The 18546-nt window shown below is 37.5% G+C and overlaps 1 long non-coding RNA gene across 1 annotated transcript; it reads right to left on the bottom strand.

Annotated features, from left to right (window-relative positions):
• Positions 1-15387: 15387 nt before the first annotated feature.
• Positions 15388-18244, bottom strand: LOC128949668 (uncharacterized). Its single transcript, XR_008484226.1, has 3 exons — positions 18179-18244; positions 17146-17263; positions 15388-15459 (listed from the first exon to the last, which is right to left on the bottom strand). It is a non-coding gene; the product is annotated as an uncharacterized LOC128949668 (long non-coding RNA).
• Between the last annotated feature and the right edge of the window lie 302 nt (positions 18245-18546).

Raw genomic sequence — 18546 nt, 5'->3', positions numbered from 1 at the left:
ACCACTAAGTCCCAGGGCTGCAGAAACTACTTTAACTGTTCTATCATTAGGAGTCAGCTGTGGAGTGGGCTGTGCACTTTGGCAGGACTCCAACATTTCCTTTGCATTAACTTCCTTATAAACATGTGCTTTCTATTCATACAAATTATAGCAGAGACCTCCACTACTAAGAATGCAAATTCCCCAAACTATCTCCCAGCTTTATCTCTGGATGACCTAGAGAATAGGATAGCAATATAATACTGCTGTCTCCATTCCTGGGTTTAGTTCCAGCTGACTGCAGACAACATCATGAAAGTAGGAAATACATAATAGGCACATAATGATCCAAATGGAAACTCCTCTGGTCACTGCACTGCAAACAGCTACCAGGACTTGTATTGCAGGTTAATACTGAGAAACAACTTGTTGCTACCAGGGATTCCAGTGAAAGGTCACCAGTGGCTGCTGTAATGGTAAGGACACGCTTACAAAATGTCACTCACCAAACCAGAGCTGCCACAGAAAGCAACAAGTAGAAACTACTGCTAAAACTAAGCTGAGAAAAGCCACTGTCAGAAGAGTTTCTATAAAAATACCACACACTAAGATGTTACTGCAAGAGAGTAAGAAACAGGGAAATGCTCATTGGAAAAAGAAAAAGCAGCAGACTGAAGGGAGAAAACCCCCATACATCAAAGACAGTTCCTCAAATTATGGTTATAAAATACGGGGGCTGATGATGACACACAATTACATCTCTCCTTTTATTTTGGTATCCAATATGATTTTAGGTTCTTTCCCTAAAGAACCTGAGATAGAAAAATTCAGATCCAGTGTATGAAGCTGAATAGGACCCTAATTATTTGAAAGCACAATTGTATAACAGAATGTGCCTGGTCACCTTATGAATGCATCATAATAAAAAATGGAAAAAGATAATGTGGAGATTGAATGCTGAATTCTCTCATGTCATGTACATCTTAAGCACTAGGCTAGCCCCCAGAGATGGTGGCTGGCCCTGAGCCAGTGTTCCATCCCAAAGGATGGGACTCAGGGAAAAAAAACCTGAAACCAGGCTGCTGGACAAGAAAAGATGATTATCTGAGCCAGAGAGCATTCCTACAATAGGAAACTAAGTTTATGAAGGGATCAAGGGAGTCTAAAATGAGAGGAAAGATAAACCTAGAAATGTATTTATCTGCTTCCTTTACAAAGCAGCCAGAGCTATAGCCTGACACTCCGTCACCTTTCTCCTGAAGGAATGCAGGATCTGCTATCACAAAACCACCTTGTCTGGAAGAGCAGCTGGTTGCTTCTTCCTTGTGTGCCCCCTCCCACCTTTGGACAGTCTGTAGGTTGCTGGGACTGCAGACAGGAAGTTATGAGCCCTCCCTGTCCAAGTTATATTACTCTGAGAAGAACACTTGTTTAGAGGCCAGTAACTTCTAGAAGAAATTTCATGTTTGATAGCTTTAACTAGCTATTGTATGCTACTACTGCCCTCTTACTCTCATTTCCTGCTTCTTTCTTATCTAAATTTTAGACTTGGCAGTGTTGTTCTTCCTGAGATTTAGCTGAACATGGCCAAAGCCATGGTAATTCAGCTGTAGGAACTGGATTTTCAATAGATAATGAACATGCATGCAGGACTTTTCCCACACACTCTTCCAGGAAATCTTAATCAAAGTGAAATATAACAGGAAGAAACCTGGTATTACTCAGTCTGGTGATTATAAACATCTGGTTGCTGATTTCTGCTAAGACTGAGTTTTTCATGGAAGCTCTTAATAAGCAATAAAGCACTAAATGAATGAGAAAATTAATGAAGTTTTCCATAAGCAACTAGAAAAACCTCAAAAGTGAACACCAAACAATATTTTACAATAATCTAACTACTTGCATGCTAGCTTTGTCTAATCACAACAGGTGAATTCACTTTTAGAAAACAAGATGGATGGCAGTTCAAAGCACCAAAACTGGACCTTACTGTTACTTAATGCCCAGGCTCCTATCAGTACATCAGGTGATGCAAATCATCTACAGCTTCCACCTCCAAATAGAGATGTTAAGTTTCTAAAGAGCCATAGAATGATGTAAAAATCTATACTGGAAGTCAGGCTTGCCTTTTGCAAGTTTTGTTTGCACTGTGCTTATACTTTTAAATGAAAAAAGAAAAGGTGGTGGAGGTCAGATATTCCTCCTCCTCAACTCACTCATTTTTAATGTCCTCAAACAGCTCTTTAAAAAAGGAGATATTTTCTTTATAATTGGCTCATCAAAAGCCCAATACTTGTCCAGATCATTCATTCTTTGAACTCGTGCTTCAGGGAGATTTTTGATAGGCAATTTATCTAAGACACCCTGAAATATCCTTAACCGTTTCAAGTGGAAACAGTGTGTGCCACACTGAGTCAAATTTTGTATTCAATGTCAGAAACACGTGACAGGTGTTGTGCCCAGCTCAGAACGATGATAAGGCTGACAGCATGGAGGATTCACCATAGACAGTGGATTTGTCATGGCCTTTGTTACTGCTTTGAGGCTTTATTGGAAACATGCCCAATGACAGGAGATCCTGAGGTTATTCACGACCCACAGCCTCCAAAAGGGATCCTGTCACTGAAACAATAAAGCTAAATAGAGTCAGAAAATAAATAAATTTTAAAAAGGGAAAAAAATCTATTTTTTTTTACAGATCTACTTCATTATGCATTGCCCACCAGTCCATCCTCCCTTAACAGCAGTCAGCTCTAAAGACCAAAAAAATAGAACCATGTGACAGATACTGCAATGAACTCAGGCAAACCAGTTTTGTGGCTCTCTGTCTCTTGGAATAGACTTAACACTGAATTATAGGAAACATTCAGGTATGGGTGAAGGGAAAAATAAGAATATTGATGCCTGCAAAAAGAGACTTGGAAGTGGCAGAGACATTATAAACCGGATTTTAATACGATGTGAATTACAAGCACTTGATACAGAGGGGATGATATATTGACTTTCCTCATTCTGAACTATGCCTGCCACTAAGATCAATGGAAGTCACAAACCTATATCAAGGAAATTATAACATGTGGAATTATTTATAGAATGGCTGCTCCAGGTACACATCAATTGCAGCATCATAATGGCCAGACATGACCGAGGACAAAGCCATCTATTACATGTTGTAAATGATAAAGTGTGCATTGCCATCATTGCTTCATTTTCCACATTTTTCATAAGTGAAAGGAAGAACTAATAGAAGGATTCTTGTACAGCCTTTTTTTATAAAGAAGCAACAAACATTGTAGAGTTTATCACTAAATGACAACAATTCCACTTACAAACTAAGTCATTAAAAGAACAGCTACAGGCAGTATTTTCCAAAACAGAGTTATGCAATGTACACCAAAGCAAATATGCTGAAACTTTGGGAATCATTTCTGGATTGCTCAAAATTCTGGGCACCCTGAAGAAGCTGAAAAGCAGCAGCACACAGGAGGGCAGCATCTCCAAGCTGCTGGTGGCAAGGAAGCATGAACCTGTAAACACATGCTTCCCTTTTCCACTGCAAAAGCTCTGTCACCACTGGCAGACAAAGAAAAAGTCTAATGGCTACACAGGCACCTTTATAATTTTCATATCTCAAAATTATAGCATTTCCAATAAAGTCTGCTTTTGAATCACCATTTACTTCTACAGTTCACTTAGTTTCACAGCAGTCTCTACACTGTTAACTCTTAAAAGAAGCCTTTCAAAGGTCAACCCAAACTGTTAGGATTCTAGATGGTAAAACTGAATTTTTCATGTCTACTTGTTCTTCTGAAAGGCTTAAAAGCAATTTGTGGCAATCAGCACAAAGGGATTTGATTGACAAACTTTAACAAAGTGATCTAGAGAAGATTCACTGGGAAAAAAACTGCTAAAATTGCAAATTAAATGGCAAATAGTTTTTCTCTGTCTGCCCTTGAAGGAAAATAGGTTCTCTTCTTAGATGTGAAAATTTTGAATTCGGGAGGGAAAAAGAGGAATTTGGCTGGGTTTTTTTTATATTTTATTTTTAAACCTCTAGTATTGTGTTAGACTGATAGCAACCAGCATAGTTAGAAGATTTATTTCTTTATTATCCTGATGGTGCAAATTATTTTGTATGCTACTGCCACTACTGCAAAGCCCTTTGCTTTAGTCCTCAGACAATCCTATCACCCAAGTCAAAGTAACTCATTTTTCACCTACTTTAATTCAGTTCTGAAATTCATATACAGGGCAAGAGCAGGATAAAGCTTTTGTCTGTTTGAAACTACAGCATAACTGATAGATTTTACATTTTTGTAATGGTGCTGCAACCTCATATACCCATTTACTTGTTTAATTTTTAAGTATTATGATTTTTTTGCCTTTACAATATTCTTCTGTGACTTCAAATTACTGTTGCCTGCAAATATAACTAATGTGTTAATCTTCTCAACTTTCAAATCAGTCACACGACATAAACCCACTCAAAACCATTTATATTTTGATCTACAAAAACCTACTAGATTTTTTTACTAACAAGTTCAGGTTTTTTAAAATTATATTTATGTCTGTGAAAATTTTCCAATCTCCTACTCTACTCAAAGCTATTCTAACATTATGGTGATTTTATGTAATTAAATTATTTTCCTGTCTGGTAACTTACTGTAGCTTACATACTTTTGTATTTATTGGAGACATACCAGAAGAAAAAAAAAAAAAAAGCATTTGAAATGCCAACAAACAAAATTTAACACAGAAAAGTCAGAATTCATTAATGATAAAATATGTAGTTATGAAAGACTGCACAAAACTCATTCACTCACTGAATCACTACAGAGACTGAGGGATTTATGCAAGGTGCAATACATCCAAAACAATACAGCTCAGTTCAACACACCGCATCTCACTGCATTAGTAGCACTTGTGAACTAAACCTACAGCTAAGCCATCTCAGCTCATTTACTCTTTATAAAATTACCTTTTCTCTTTAGAGCAGCTATCTTTGCCAAAGGACAAAGGGTTTATGTGGGCAAACCTACAGTGTTAATCTACACATTAAGCACCTATTCTGGCAATAATAAATATGAAGGTCCAGAATTACCCATTACAGACCATAAACATGCTTGTTTACTTATTAGGATCTTTATAAAGCCACCATACAAACAATTTGTGTTTAAGAAAAGTCCAAGATATGATTCAGTTACTTTGCAGGCTGACCAAAATATTTTCTATTAGTTTTCTATTGTTATATGTTATTCTAGTGTCGGGGATACACATTTTAAAACTCCTCTTGACAATGTGATTAGAACTGTTATTATATGATTAAAAATATATGGATTAAGCTCATTAAAACCAATGATGAAAGTTTCTTTAGATAATCTAGCATGTGGATTAATTTTATGATTGAAATTTGTTTGCTTAAGAAGGTTTTTTTATTCATCAAAGACCCAGGTAATGAAAAATCTTTACATCTTTTAATTACACATTCCTGATAATATCAGCCTCAATTTCTGCATAGTTGCAATTTAGAATGAAACATGTTTTAATTCACTTCTTCTAAAGCGCAGTAAAGATTTCATCAGGTATTAGTGGCAAACACCACCAGTCCAAACCTACTTGGATGTTTCTTTTCAATAACGTGACTAGTAAGAATTGCCATGTGTAACAAATTTTTCTTTTGCTTTCTCAGTGTTTGTGTAGATGTCGAACAAATAATTTAATGACTGCGCAAATGGTTTTTAAAATACCCTCAAAATTGAAATATAGCTTTTTTTAGAAGCAACTGCTGCTCAGACTACTGCTCATATTCTACAGTCGGTGAGCTGACCCTTGCAAGATTTCACATATCTGTCTCACAAACTGTTAATGACAGATAAAACACACCGCTGCAAAGAGCCTGCCCTGAGGTGACCCAGCAGCAGTCAGGCTGCTGCTCAGGCAGGCCTGGGCTCTGCTGGGCACTCAGAACCAGCCTGGGCTCTGCTGGGCACTCAGAACCAGCCTCAGACCCTGTGCAGGCAGGCCTGGGCTCTGCTGGGCACTCAGAACCAGCCTGGGCTCTGCTGGGCACTCAGAACCAGCCTCAGACCCTGTATGCCCGTGGCCCTGGGCACTCAGAACCAGCCTGGGCTCTGCTGGGCACTCAGAACCAGCCTCAGACCCTGTATGCCCGTGGCCCTGGGCACTCAGAACCAGCCTGGGCTCAGCTGGGCACTCAAAACCAGCCTGGGCTCTGCTGGGCCCTCAGAACCAGCCTCAGGCCCTGTTCGCCGGCAGCCCTGGCCTGGCTCAGAGTTCCATGGAGCCCCACCTACCTCCTCATGCAATTCAGCGCCCGGATGAAGAAGTCTTTGTGCAGCTGGTGCTTGTCCCTCAGGATGGAGCACTGCTCCAGTGTCACTGACATGGATGTCCTGTCTTTGGCACTCTTGCAGCAGGTGAAGCGCACTCCGTTCAGCTTGCGGCAAATCTGAAACACGGGCAGGCCCCACAGGTCAGCCCTTCCTTCCTACCAGGCTGCGCAGCCCTACAGCTCTGCAAGCCCAGCGAGGGCATCCAGACAGCTACAGCACTTCTCAAGAAGAAAACACCTTCTAGAAGTTAGTACCAGTACACAGAATTCCTGAATTTGACATGGGACTTTCATAACTATAAAAGAAACAGTTCCTTCACCATTTCCTCACTGAATGTAGCAGCTGCCCTGTTCAACGAAAGCTAAATTGTCTGAATATCTGATGAATGAAGATATGGTGAGTCTTAACTCACAAACATGAATGTAGCAGACATACTTCTTGTGAAGGTATGGATGTATGGACACGTCTAATTTACATAGTTTTTATTTTCAACAGGTGAACTGTTCAATGTATGGCTCACAATTAATAAAGTTTAACAAATTGCTGCCATGGATTGTCTACTTTCACTTATACTTTGAAAAAGTTATAACACATAAAGGAAACATGACATTTTGGAGGATGATTCCTCCTCTTAGGAATCAATCTGCGGTTGTATCATTCCATTAGTTTATACTATGGTTTCAAATGATATTTTACTAGAAAAAGAAAAATTGAAGGAGAGCTTCTGTGCCCAAATCTACCATTTCCCAGATATAACCTGTCCTGAGAAAAGGTAATAATTTGCTTACACCTATCCCTGGGGAATCACAGGTGTAATGGTACGAAACCTCAAAATGTTTGTGAGAATGCAGCAAGGCAATAAACTACAGCAGGAATCACAAAAAGAAACTTCCCGCATTGGCTATCATGGGAGAGCTCACAGGATGAACTGGAACATGAACTGAAACATGACCAGTGTCAGTCCAGCAAATAAGTGTTTCTTCATCTAATGCTAATTGCATTCTTAGAAATTCTATTAAACAATAAATACTATTAAATTCTATAAAAATCAAAAAATACTTAGCGCCTTTAAGTTCTTTGTGACACCATGGTGAGGACAATCTCAAAAGTTTAATTTAGGGAACCAATTAAGGGGATCTTACTTAGAATCCAAAGAGGTACAGGATAGTGAAGGAGAATCTATGAGTGTTTCTTCCATCATATAATATAAAATTTTAAAAGTTAAATCTGTTTAAAAATTTGAACAGTTGCACTGGGATTTAAAACAAGTACTATATGATAATCTTCTTAAATAATTATGTGAAAGAACTGTTTCATTGAAGAGATTAATTCTCTTTGCACTAGTATCTTTGGAAGTCCCCGATTCATTGGGGCTATTTGATGTGAATGAGTCCTAAAAAAATTTAAAATATTAAAAAATCATTTATAAAATAAAGTAAAAAAATCCCAGGTAATTATTCTGGATGAGCGATGGGCTCATATGTGGAATCTTGTACTTCCACTGCAATAAAAAAGTGATATTGCACAGCTACTGCACTGACAAAGTTTTCTTCTTACATCTTTTTCAATAAATAAATGGAATATAGAATAACAGTGTGTAGATCACTAGGACCAGAAATACACATTTCAGAAAGTTAAAGTAAGGGAACCAAGCAATCATGTCCCACATCATACCTCAAGGACACTAAAAAATTATTTTGAGCAATTTTATATTATCAAAGAATGGATATCAAACAAATCACTCAAATTCTAGCAGGTTCTACCAGTTTAAAAAGTGAGAAAAAGAAATTGTCTGCAAAAAACTATTACAGCACATCTGCCTCCTTTAACCAGTGAGTTTTCCAGTCATTTCCTTAAAATCCATTGCAGTTACAAAGTCAGCAAGCTTATGAAAATGAGTTTATGGTTAGTTCATCAATTTCTTTGAAACAAGAGAGCTCACCGTTGCAGCCAGCCACATGATTTCTGGACATTTTGATGAAGACTTTCTAGCAATCCCTTTAAATCATTTTGTTCTTGAAAATGTGGTAAACCTGGGAAAAAAGGACAAAAAAAGTTGCTAATTTTGATAAGGTTGGTGATATCATTGTCCTGACTACAGAATGCTCATGGTAAAGAACAGGTCTATTATTTACAGCCTTGTTTTGGAACACGGGATAGAAATTACCAGCTAAATATTTAAGGAATAAGCAAACCTTATGTCTTTTGAGTATTGCCTTGTCCTCCCTAAGATCTTCATGTGGAAATTTGAAGTATCTTCAACCTTTATCTTATAAATGGATGGTGAAAAACAAAATCAAATCTCTGCTGTAGTTCTGTTAATCAGCTATTACAGACATTCAAAAGAAATCAAAAAAATAAAAAAAACCTGAGTGTATTACAACCTGCTTTGATGGGATGATTATTTTTTAATTTTAAAGTCAAAAATTAGGGTTTTGTTTTCAAATTGAAACATCTAGTTTTTGTTTTAAAATGTGCCTTAGATTTTTCTATAATGTAAGATAAGGGTTAAACAGCACTTAGTATCCCCTCTAAAAAGTAACAAAGTATATTTCTCCTGAAATTAAGTGGGGCTTTATTTTGAAGTAGAAAATAATTTCAAGTTTGCTTAAAATCCAAAAATTTACCTGCTTGTTCTGGGTATGGCATTTAAGTTGAAGTTTAATTTATCCTACATCTCCAGCAAAAATTCAAGAGTAGGCAATTTAATTTCCCCCTCTGTTTCATATGTATATAGAGGAGGGATTTTTCTAATGTTGCATTTATCCTTGCTAGTTCTGAAAATCAATAAAAACATGCAGAATCTGTTTTTTGAAATTATTTCTTCTCATGGTGGCAAAGTAAAAAGAATTTAAATCATAGTTATCACCAAATAAAGGGGCCAGAATCAAGTGGAACAAAGTGAAACTAAATTGATCAATGGATTTCTTCAAGCAGAGAAAGTAAATTATCCATCCAGTGAGGGGAAAAAACCCCACAACCCAAGCCCCAAACCCAAGCCCAAAGACTTACACTCAATTGGAAGAATAAAAATGAGGGAAGTATTAATGAAGGTCAATATCCATTCTCCTAACGTGATCCAAGTTGGAATGATCCCTCTCATCAACAGGCTTTTACCTTTTACATCTAATAAATTCTGTAGTTTCCTTTATCCATGATTCATAGTAAGAAGTACTTTAAATCTATTCAAAAAGAACTAAGTTGCTTCAGTCATACTGTGCTGTCTAAAAAAACTCACAAACAAACAATAAAAAAAGAAAAAGGGAGGAAAATGTACACCCAGAATCTGTTTTGCAATAATTTTAATGTGGATTGTTTTACCTCTGTATCACAAGCTCTGATTGTACATTAGATAATGTAGAGCACATAAAACCACATCACACTCTGCTAGACTATTACACTTATGGGTGCATCTGTTTCTTTAAAACAGAGAGCACAAAATGGCAAAGATGCTTTGAGATGATGCAAATGTATCACTAAACATTCTATTGCTCCCAGCAGCTTTCCTTTGGGTCACAGCAGAAAACGTGACATCTCAGAGGGGTGACTTCAGCACAGGTACAGCAAGAGTCTCCTAATTCACAGTACTGCCAAAGGGGTTGCACCTTGACTGGAAATGATCAATGGCCTAAACTCCTTGGGTCCCCCACAGTACCAAACCACCAAATCAGGCTAATAAGGGGGAGAAGCCTGGAAACACCAAACAGCCTTGTTGTTTTCAGGTACTTATGTACTACTAAACAACTATCCTATGTTTTTGGACCCTTACTGTCTTAGTATTTCTATAAAAGCAGTACCATTTTGAGCTATATTTGGTCAGCATTTTTGGTAGGAACCTTGCTGGAAACATGCTCTTATTTTCAATTTCTGCTAAAAGAATTTAAGAGGTTAATGAATGGGTAAATGACGAAGTGTATGTTCATCTTAAAGACAGAAAGTCAGTGGATGCTTAGTTACAAGCAAGACTATTATTGCCAAGGAGAAATACAGACACAAGAGGAAAACTAACAGCGAAGGTGGCAATACCTTTCAGGGAGTGGAAAATTGAATTCTTTGAAAGGGAATATATGAATGAGGCAGCAGGCCAGGGAGGCTGCCAAGGGTGGATCCAACAGCCTGGCAAATAGGGCTGCAAATGCTCAAATTCTGTTGGGCTTTTTGAGCACTGTTTGGAACTGACAGCTTTGGGAACACAGTCCTGCATTTATTTGTAGCACAGATTTGGCATTATAGGAAATTATCTGGATAGGTGGGACAAAACCATCAAAAAGCCATCAATATTGAATGCCTCTCACGTGGCCCCAGCACCAGGGTTGCTGCCAGCCTTGTATGGAGGTTTGTCTTCCAGAGGCAGGGGAACAGGAGTGGGATTAAGTCCTGCCACAAATGAACAAGTTTGAGAACTTCCCTTTTTTCCCAGGGGGCTGGTTTAAAAGGCACATTTCTCCAAGGCAAAAGACTGACTCTGTATACTGGCAGGGAGCTACTGGGAAGGGCAGTGGAACCAAAAGGTGCTTTATGTTCCACAAAAAATTGTATAAAGAAGAGACTGTGTTCTTAAAGGTAAAGAAAAAAAGCAAGAAAGTTATAATAACCAGAAAATACACGATGAACTAGACACAATTAGTTTTCAAAAGCCTTCACAGTCTGAAAGAAGTCCAGGAACTGTGTGGCTCACTAATAATCCTTCAAGAAGGCAGTACAAGTTCAAATTGTGTTAATGAAAAGTAGCCAATACTGTCTGCATGCAAATTTTTGCTTTTATAAAATAAAATCCATTTATGAGGTAGCAGATCTACCTTAGTCCTAACCTGCATGAGGTTAGTTTTTCGAGGATGTTTTCTTAGCAAGATTCCCCTCAATTAATCACCCAACTTATTGTATGAGTTTCTCTGTAGACATCCTGGAAATAAATACTAGATCTGTGGGTGGATGGATGGGCATCCTGCCCATCATTTAGGAAGGGCTTTTGTTTCTGTCAAAATGATTAACAAATTAAAATCATCCTGATATAAGAGATAAACATGTATACATACACATGTGATGTATCAAAGTTTTACATAGCATTTAAACATCAGGCAGTTAAATCTCCCACATTTGGGACTATAGTTTGGGCATTAAAACTAACAGGATTCGATTGATGCAGATGTTTTCTTCAGTCCTTGCTTCTGGCAATCAGAGTAACAGCATAGTAATGTTTATGTTTATAATACAGATGTTCTATAGAAGTGGAATACAGAGCCTATTCCAATGAAATCTTGTCATTCATATAATGATGATGTGGCTCATTGCTTGTATTTGATCTGCAGATTTCTCCATGGTTCACCAAACCTCAACATATTTTCAGAATAAGAACAGAGGGTATGACTGAAGCTGATGAAATTTCCCACCAAGTATTTATGTAAAAATACAGTAGGTACAGACTGTCCTCTACATGAAATATTAACAAACTTATTATTTTAATAAATTAATATAGTTTAATGATGAACTGAACAGCTTAAAATAGCTGTTCAGTTCATCATTCCTCTCTGTAGTTTCATTTTCTCTGTAGTTTCTGCTGTGGCACAGGGCCTGAAATCACTCCTGAGACCAGCAGGGTCATGTACAGGTAAAAAATGTTAAAATTTATGGAACAAGGTATGGGATTCTGCTAATATTACTGTCTTATAACCTTCTACCTACTCAAAGCTTTTCAAACCGATTTGGACATTGCATTATTTTGTACTCACAATCAGGAGGCATTTTTTCTGTAAATAACTTGTAATATTCTTTGAGAAGTTCTAAGTTTTCCTGGTTAATGTTTTCCTGCAAAGTGGTATCTCCAAACCTATGAAAATACACAATAAATTATGGAAAAAACCCAAAACCCACAAACAACAACAACAACAAAAGATAAATTATCCTTCATAGTTATTTCTTTGCATAAAGAAATAACTTTGGTGCTAAATGCATTAGATTTTGTCAAACATGCAGTAGTTAAGTTCTTGTATGCTTTGGAATTAATTTTTGGAAACGAGATCATCGCTGATGCGTACTTCTTCCAAAAGTTTATTAACAAAGCAATCTATTTACAAACATGCAATAAGGCACTTATTCTTTTCCCCTCACAAATCTTGAATAAATGGAAAGGCACTTTGGGGGAATTCCAATTCCAAAAATTGGGTACCACAGGCAGAGAACACCAACTCCTCCATCTCTTAGTGCTGCTACTGCTTAAGCATATCAATTTCTGTAAGAGCTGGATAATATGGAAGTGACACAAGATGGAAGAGAAGCTTATCTACAAAATAACTGTAGCTACAAAAACAAATATCTTTCTCTCTGAGACCAAGATTTCTACAACAGCCACATTTCACATGCCAAGAAACTAAATCTCACGGTACTACAGGAGATATGATTGTAAAGACACGAATGTCCCCATGACAGTTAGGGCCAAAGTTTTGAAATTCATCTTCAGAATAGATTTGAAACGGGAATGGAGGAGTACAGGAAGAGAGGCATAAGTGAGAAACTCAGAGAGAAGGGGACACAGATCAGAAGATACCAAATATGTTGCTAAATTGGGAACAAGGGAAGCAAATATTTCAACAGGCCACAGGGAGAAGATGTAACTACTTCCTTAGTAGCCACTGCTGCACTGTCACATGAGAACATTTCTTTTAAATCGGAAATATTCTCAAGTGTATTCTATCAAAAAACAAATTAAAAGATTTTTTTTCTAATAGAGTAACATTTCCTAGAAATTTGCCACAAAAATGTTTTTATATTCTCAGGTTCTTTATCCCACAAACCCCTCCATGTTTTTAGCCATAAATCATGTGTGGTGTTTTCAGTCTCAAAAACAAATGTACAACTTTAGGAGTTAAGCAGCATTTTGAATTAAGACAAAAGCAGACTGTAACTGCATGCATTAAAGCTGCTTCTGCATTGAAATTATTTTCTTGGTAGATATTAGTACATATCTGCCGGGGGATGGGTAGATATAAGTCCAATTGTGTCAGGAACCCACGCCTTAAAAAAGGAACCCACTAGGCCGCAGCAAAATGTCCAGTATGGACAACATTGTAACCAGACCAGTGAAGAGATTTTTGCTTTTATTTCCAGCACATCAGTCTCATAACACAAAATGGAGACATGACAGCTCACTGATCCACCCCAAAATGTCTCCTCCAAAATGTCCCCCTCAGGAGGGCCCATACAGCAATACATAAAATCATCTCAGTCTAGTTTCAGCCAATCAGATACAGAAAACACGTATTGACAAGCATTCTATCCAATCCCACAAAGTATACGTAATCGTAGCTAAAACAAAGACTAGTTCATAAGAGACAAAGAACAGAGTTCTATTCATGCTAACCTTCTAAAGATATACATTAAATAACCTTGTTGCCATCCTAAAGCCAATTCTACAAAGGCCTATTGTTATTTGTCACGTATGCTCTACTGCTTGGGAAACTTTTCTGCTTGCATGGGAAACTTTTCTGCAATGCTAACAAAACTCCAATCTAAGGCCTACATACCTTTTTTTAACCATTTCTTAAAAATCCTCTAACCTTATGGATTCCAACACATATCCATATTTAGAAATATGCAGTTATTTTGTTTTCTCCTATGGCTTTCTTTGCACACAATGTAAAATGACCACTGGGAACAACACTTCCTGCCACTTCACTTGCAAGCCAGGCATCTTTTCATACCAACTCCTCTACAAGCCCCCAGGTAATCAGGCTATTTCTAAATGTTGTCAAATTTTTCCTCAGACTATTCATAACTCAGTCCTTCCTGCCTATCTCACTCATGTAAGCTCCCACCAGCCTGCTTCTTGCTTACCACATCATGTCTTACCTCTTATTTTTTGAGTGATCCACTCAGAACTGTCATGACTGATTTTGTTGGTTTTGCACATTATGAGTTTGGCCACGTCACTCCTCTCAGCACTTTCCTCTTTATGTCATCAGAATAACCTATTTTCATTTTCAAGAAGTTTCCAAGTTCTCTAACCAGCTATCCAGCTCTTTCACAGTAAAATGCCAGATTTTACTGTCTTTAGATTCAGTCTATGTCTCCCATTTCAATTTTCTGCCTAAATTTTCTCACATATCACCACTCAACTTGGAAAAGTGTCCCATAAACATTCACAAAGCTACCTGATGGCATTCTTTAGTAGACTTCTTTAAAAGACTGGGTTTACTTGGCTGTCTACAGTGAACAGGAGAAAAAGTCCTGTGGTGTTTAACTTCTTGCCTATTACCCAGGTTAAGGATTTTCACTGTCTCCCTCCATTACTCCAGCTACAGCTTTGCTATAAGCTTTTGGCTTAGAGCAAATGCAACCTCAAGATAAGCATTAGGTATTTTGGATGCTCTGTTAATAAAAGCAGCTAAAAGAAAAGAAGTTTTAACAAAGTAGCTGTCTGTATTGACATCTTGACTTCTACCTTGCAGTTTTAGCCCTGCACAAATGTGGTAATTTAACATGACTGACAGATACCCTTCTCTTGGAAGAGAAAATTAATACGTTGGTGAATCCATGACTATTATTATACTAATTAATTAGTTTCCAGCAATCTGTTGCAGAGGAGTACTAATTTCTCTAGCTTATCACTTGTTTGGTCTCTTCAAACCCATCTTCAAGATGTAAGAATTTTGAATTTTCAAACTTGTGTGAGAATTTCAGAGTACTGCATACAACCAAAATTCTGCATCTGAAATAGAAATCCATTTTGCACCTGTATCCAAGAGAAACATGGCACCAACTCTGTGAAACGAAGCCCTGCTTATGATCTTATCTTCATCTGGACTTTTTCACTGTTCTACATTGCTTCATAGCTTGTGTTTATTTCCTTTAATACCTTTGACAATACACACTGAGTCAATGTGAGATTGTCTAAGAGCAAATAACAAAGAAGATTTGTTTCTAATCCTGAGAGATAGCCTGTACCAGCATGGAGTACTTGGACAGAAAATGCAACGTGACTTTTCCTTACCTCTCTGCCAGTGTTTGCTGCTCATTAATTCCAACATTAAAGAGCCCTGGATACATGCGAAGCAGCTTTCCCTCTTTAATCTCTTGTGGCAGCAGCTCAAACATCTTTGCTGGGAGCTGGACCTCTATAATGTAATGTTCACTAGGAAAAATGAAAACAAGAGTGAGGATGGGGTTCTTGATTGTCAGGAAAAGTTTCTTCAGCCAGAGAATGGTTGAGCAGGTTGAACTGGCTCCCCTGGGAAGTGTCACAGCACCAAGCCTCACAGAGTTCAAGAAGCATCTGAACTCTCAGGCACGGGGTGTGATTCTTGGGAAGCCCTGTGCAAGGCCAGGAGTTGCACTTGATGATGCATATGGGTCCCTTCTAACTCAAAATATTCTGTGATTCTGTAAAGAATGTTCCAAAAGCACCTCTAATAAAAGAATGACCTCTAATAAAAGAATGTGAGTTCCTGAACAGAATTTCACCTCCCCTGGGTGGCTGGTGTCTACCACCCACACCAGATGATCAGTGCACTGCTACACAGTGCCACACACTTTGGATTGATTTGTTTGTGTACACAGAATGTCAGGTTTAAGCACTTTCCTAGAAAAAACAATTACAAGTAAATATGCTGACTCTTCAAGATAAGAGTTTGTAGTTTGGTTTTTCTGTCTTGCATTTCTACAGTCTTTCACTCTCATTTATTGAGCCATACCATATAACAACCAAAGTAAAAATGGAGGGTTTCTAAAAAAATTATTAGAAAATAACTAGATTTTCACCTTTTCATCTTTTCTTTTTATGGTTGACTTCCAATTTGTTTGATAGGAGCAGTCTTATCACAGCTCTAAGAGGAATGGGACTCCTCCACATAAACCATGGAGATTTTATTTTTAAAATTTTTTTAATTTTAATTATTCCCAATGTATTGCCTACCATATTCCAGCCTTCCTGTTATTTATTCAATCCCTTCTCAGAAAGCCCATATGATGAGAGTGAATCATCCAGATTAATTAAGTAAATCAGTGGTGAAAACCCCCTTCAGAGGAAACATATATTTTCTAAAAGTTCCTGCTTTTAGCTGAATTTAATTTACAGTCATCTTAAGAGCAATGATACTATTAAGGAAGTGATTTTTGCAAAATAAAACTATTTGGAGCTTCAGACTAGAATAATAATAAAGATGAAAAATCCATTCCAATCTTGTTAACCCTCAAATAGCCAAAATTAATGGAGTATTGCAGTTTATGTCCTGACATTCAGCAGTACTCACGTGAGATTCATAAAGGATAAGTGATTTTGTGCAAGGATTTCTGACACTGCCTATGTCCTGTGTGATTTTCAGCAGCTAAAAAAGGCTTCCATTTTTAAAAGTGACTACTAAGTTTTTAATACTAAGTGGCATCGGAGTTTTTTGGTTTCCATCTTAAAAACAATCAAGGCCTAACTCTTGGAACTGCAATTTCATTTCTCATGCTGAAATACAAATTCAGGACATTCAAAAGCAAAGTTTCTCAGTTAGAGACCACATTTGTAAATAATGGCCTTGTCACTTGTCCAGGATTCAGTATCCATGTGTGAATAATGCACCAGCAGTTCTGCACAACACAGACATTGCTCAGATTAATCTGTATTAGTAACTGGAACTTTAGCTTTTTATCAGGAGAGTAACCCAGAGCCTACTGGCTTTTAGAATCCCTACTAACTCACCTTCTAAAAAGTAAAACAATGCACTTTCAATAAAACAGAATTCAGCAACAAGAAAACCATTAGACGGGTTTCATGGGCTACAGATTAAAACTGCAACTCAGTTTCCTGGGCTCCAAGAAACAAAGTTCTTACCGCCTTCCACTTATAATAGGCAAAAAATCTTCTGACTTGGCTTCAATTACTCTAAACATTACTTTCTGCAAATCTGAAATGCCCACAGCCATGTCTTCGAGCATCCCTGCTTCTTCACCTACATGAAAAGATTAAAGAGACTATTAACAGAGTTGGCAGATCAGTCACTGTATAGGTCAGGGCAAAGCAATATATTTTCCAGTCTGTGCATCTAAAAATCACAGTTCTAAATCCACATTACAGTAACCTACATAAAACCAGACTAATTTCTTAAACTGCTGACAATTCTGTGGCCTAAATGATAACCATGAGTATTAAGCAATTCTGAAAATCAGCCTGCTCTCTATATGCATAAGATAACCTCAGAAAAGCCATTTTTGTCTATTCTGAAAGTTTTCAAAATGCTTTCCTGCTGATGGAGGACAAAGGTTTTGAGAATAAAAACAAGCGTCATGCAAAATGGAGAAGACAGCTATCTCCAAATGAGCAACTGCATAAAAAAGCTGCACAAATGCTAAATTCCTCTACTTTAGTCAAAATCTCTGATTCAGGGAATGATTCCAGTAGATCTAGTTCAAAGTTTGAAACATAAGGCAATTTCTCCCTCCAAATTTCCTTTTTAATACATATCAAACAATGGCATGTGTAACAAACTATGAAACTGTTTTCAGGCTATCTTCACATTATCAGCACTGAGGATCAGGGCCGAGGCTGATAAAAGCAGTGTTTAAATCTTCTGTTTGCATTAGTTTTATAAACCTGCTATTTTGGGTCAGGTCTGCATGGAACAATAAGCAGGCCGTGTTCTCTGACGAACTCAGAATGTAACAGATTAAGAACTTTTGCTGCAGAATTAACAACACAGTATCAATGACTTCAGCTGTGCTATTATGTGCAAGTCTACTGTCTTGTAAGGACAATATTTGATTCAGCAAGCCAAATTATTGGAAACAGAGCAGAGGTTAAAATAAGAACTTCCTGGGTAACTTCTGGGCAGGGAACATAAGGAACTTTGTCCAAGAGCAGTACTTACTGTATGTACTAAGGAGTCCTTCATGCTGCACCAGCAATCCAACAGTGTGAAGCTGTTGTAAAAATCCTTGATCATGTAAACCTGTGTGCAATTTGATTACAAAACCACAGACCAATCCAGCGAGCTGTAAAGATAATTAAAACACGTGCAAGAGTGTTACAAGACAAACAGATACGAGACGTTTCAACTGTTACAAAACAGTTAAAATGAGGCTTGCTATCATTATACACAACAGAGGTAGCACCTACATATTTGAGAAATCAGCATAGGTATTTCTGTTTAGTGACTAAGTACATGATTTCATAATAATTATTTTGATGGGTTTTTTGAGGGTGTATAAAGTAGTGAAATATTCTGTTAAGGTATAT

The sequence above is a fragment of the Melozone crissalis genome, unplaced genomic scaffold (genome assembly GCF_028551555.1).
Source record: "Melozone crissalis strain CALT ecotype California unplaced genomic scaffold, PUWL_Pcris_2 ptg000260l_1, whole genome shotgun sequence".
In the NCBI taxonomy this organism is placed as follows: Eukaryota; Metazoa; Chordata; class Aves; order Passeriformes; family Passerellidae; genus Melozone; species Melozone crissalis.
The sequence above is the reverse complement of the archived record's forward strand: the minus strand, read 5'-3'. Positions and strand labels throughout refer to the sequence as shown.